This window comes from Perognathus longimembris, chromosome 1, assembly GCF_023159225.1.
Source record: "Perognathus longimembris pacificus isolate PPM17 chromosome 1, ASM2315922v1, whole genome shotgun sequence".
Lineage (NCBI taxonomy): Eukaryota > Metazoa > Chordata > Mammalia > Rodentia > Heteromyidae > Perognathus > Perognathus longimembris.
In genome coordinates, this window is record NC_063161.1 from 46273467 (window position 1) to 46277303 (window position 3837).

Consider the following 3837-nt stretch of genomic DNA (forward strand, 5'->3'; position numbering starts at 1 on the left):
ACGTTAGGCCTTGGGTACATTTATTTTTTGTTTTGTTTAACAAGTTTATTACAACAGATACAATTCACATCTGACTAGCTTTGTTTCCTTTTCCCTTCCTATAACCATCTTCATTGGGCCATTTCCTTACATTTGAGCAATTAATGTACTTTCAGCACATATACCCAGCAGTACTTTTCAGTCCATTCCTATAGGGTGCAAATGGATTTCAATAATTTATACAAACATGTGGGTTATGCTCAATCACTGCAATTTTAAGCTACTGTACATACACAGGAATGAAAATTAGGACCAGGAAATTGGAAGGAATACCAAAATCGAGAGACACAGGGTAAAAAAGACAAACAACTACAAAAACAATGCTTACAAACTGTTTGGTGAAAATGAACTGAACAACTGAACAACTCATGGCGGGGGAGGGGAAGGGAAAGAGGGAGGGGGGAGGGGGGAATGAGGAATGAGGTAACAAACAGTATAAGAAATGTATCCAATGTCTAATGCATGAAACTGTAACCTCCCTGTAAGAAAGGAGAAAAGGGAGCCTTAAAAAATGGATAAAATCAGTTGAGGATTTCAGAGGGAAATGGAACACACAGGAAATGAAAAAAAAAACAAAACATTTCTTGCAAAAACAAATGGAGAAGCACTGCTCTTGATCAGGTGCAAGTGTGGGAACAGTTGTTTCATGATATTTTATACACTGCCCATGTGGTTCAAAAATCGTATCCTTAGATACAGATCGCCTTGTGCTTGCAATGAATTTTTGAAAATGCATGATTTCTGAATGATAAATTAAACCCCCCATTTTTTTTTTAAAAGCTAATTTTGCAGATAGGTTTACATGTAAAAGGCTAGGTATTTAGCCGCCTCAGCATTGATTAGTTTTGGATGTCTAAGCTCTGTTACACATGGCTTCTCTTGGCCTCACTCTACAAAACATATTTACAACGTGAAATCTACATTTCAAGAAATCTACATTTCAAGGGTTTTACAAATCAATCTTGTATCTTTCCCCTGAAGTGACTCTCACAGACCCCACCCCTTGTCATTTCATTTGCCCAGCTTAATGGTCCAAAGTCTACTTGAATGCAGCTCAAAAATGTTAAGACTGGGCAACAGGTTTACAGTTCCTGTACTCAAAAGCATGTGTAATTTTTCACATCTTCAAACCATGAAGGAATTCTGATTTTTTAGCTTTTCAAGTTCCTTAATTTGTTGTCTCAAAAATAATATACTTTGCTCCTGCAAAGTTGCTTGAATTTCACATACTTGGACTAAAGACCTTAAGTTTTTTAATTCAGTGCAAATTTCTGAACTGAACACTTCCCATGTTGTGAGCTTCTTCACGCAGTCTTGAAGCCTGTTTCTCTGCATGATTTGCGGGCCATCCTTGAACATGTTTTATCAGATTTTCATTGAAGTGTGCATCTAGGGTAGGTGTTAGTGAACATGAAGGTCGGGCAGATGAATTCTGTGGTACAACTGTTGCATTTGATGCATTACTAATAGAAGAAGTATGATTTGGATCAGGTGATGGACTTCTCTGACTTGAGCGTTGAAGACTTCTAGGAGAGACAGGTTCATGACCCTGTTGCTTATCAACAGTTACAGGCTGCTGGGTGGCCAACTGTTACACTGGTCCTTATTTAACGACTGGAGTACTAACCTTTGGCTGTGATGCAACAGGAGGAGTAGTAATCAAAGGTTTGATAGGGACTGTGTTAGTCTGAGGTGTGCTTATTCTTGAGATACATAGGATCTTGGGGATGAAGCATTGGACGTAAAAGACATTGGAGACTGATTTGTTGGCTGAGCTTGTGTAGAGAGCTGAGCAGCTTGAGAAATCAAAGATGTTATGTTGAAAGCAGATGGTCCAGCAGTGAGAAACTTATGAATTATAGACTGCAGCGAAGCTGTGTCACAGCAGCTGTAAGAACTTCATATATTTTAGATATGTCCACATTAGAATTATTAAGCTGTAGCGTGGCTTGCAAGGCAGGAAGCAATTGTCTAAGAAGATTTGGATCCTGAAGTAGTGGAGGTATTGGAGACTGTGGAACAGGAGAAACAGGTACTGCTGAAGCAGATGATGGAGGTGCAGATGTCGGGTACAGCCTAGAGGCAGAGGACGTGGAAGGAGTTGTGCAAGAATGAGATACCGATTTGTCTCCTGATGTGGACTTTCCACTGGGAAACCCACTAGTGGCAGCTGCTTGCATCACCTCTCTTCTGTAATCCCTATCTTTTGGAAAGCTATTAACTGCCATCTTGTTTGCTTCTTTTTGTCTCTGTTCTCTTTCAAGCCACTCTTTTGTTTTTTTTCCACTGTGAGACTTCCGTTCGACAATTGTAGTAGTATTTTTCCCCAGAAGAGCTAATGTGTTCAGTCATCTGCAGAATCATAAGGTGCATCTGAAGTTTTGCTTGGATTATTGCTTAGTAGAAGAATGTGAGTTTGAACTATGAAGAGCACTGTGGTTGTGTAACTGGTCCCACCTTCCCTCTCTCTAAATCTGTGAGTATGCACATTTTTTGGCCTTATTGTGACCTGTGCTGTCACTATATTTGTTTTCAGGACTATCAGATCTCCGCAACACTTTATTTGGTGGTGAAGGATCTGCGGCGTCTCGCATCTTCTCACGTCTGTGATCACCACTACTGGGGTGACTCTTCGATAAATATTTAAGTGCCTATAAAACATCACCCCCCTGGTAAGGCTGCAAGTCACCGGCAGACGCGCGCGGGGCGTGGGGCGGGGCGGGCCTTCGGGGTTCTCCGCTCCCGCTTCCCGGAGCTCGGAACCCCGCACCCGGCCGGGCCGCCCGCCGCTCACCGGGCGCCCAGCGCGCGGCCGTCCTGGGACCGGGACCGGGACCGGGACCGGGCCGGGGTGCCACCGATGCGACCTGACGCGCCTGCGCGCGGCCTGGTCTGGGTACATTTCTTATACTGTTTGTTACCTCCTCCCTCATTTCCCCCTCCCTCCCTCAGATTCTTAAAGTCCATATGATTTGAAATTGATCCTTTGGGATTTCAAATTTTGATTTTATTGTTTCTCCTGCAGAAGAATTATAGCAGGTTCTATTTCTATCAAAATATTGTGTTAAATAAATTTATCTGACAATACAAGTAGTATAAGAGTTTGAAGTTCATTTAATATACATATATTATTTTTTCACATTTAATTTAATAAATGTTTATTGGGCACCTATGGTTTCCCAAATTTTCATGACAGTGATGAATAAAAGTTGTTCCATGGGCTGGGGATATGGCCTAGTGGCAAGAGTGCTTGCTTTGTATACATGAGGCCCTGGGTTCAATTCCCCAGCACCACATAAACAGAAAATGGCCAAGAGTGGTGCTGTGGCTCAAGTGGCAGAGTGCTAGCCTTGAGTGAAAAGAAGCCAGGCACAGTGCTCAGGCAGGCCCTGAGTCCAAATCCCAGGACTGGCCAAAAAAAAAGTTATTCTGTTCCTTAAGGGGTTATTATTTTATTATTGCCATCATCTTTACTCAACAACTCCTAGTTATATGTGATTGTGTACAATATAAATTTTGATATATGCATGTGGTATAGAATGATTAAATCAACCAGCTCACTTACTTTTTGCCTTTTTTGGGATCAGGGATTTGAATTTTCTATCATAGCTGTTTTGTTTGGTTTAAAGATAGTGTTATTAGTATTTATTTCATAAAATTTGAAAAAACATCCTGCACTTTTATTTTATTTTTCTCATTAATTTTTTTCAAATTTTTATTATCAAAGTGATGTACAGATAGGTTACAGTTTCATACATTAGGCATTGGATACATTTCTTGTACTGTTTGTTACATTGT

The 3837-nt window shown here is 40.8% G+C and overlaps 1 pseudogene; it reads right to left on the reverse strand.

Moving 5' to 3' along the window:
- Positions 1–963: 963 nt before the first annotated feature.
- On the reverse strand, positions 964–2941 carry LOC125348230 (annotated as a pseudogene).
- Between the last annotated feature and the right edge of the window lie 896 nt (positions 2942–3837).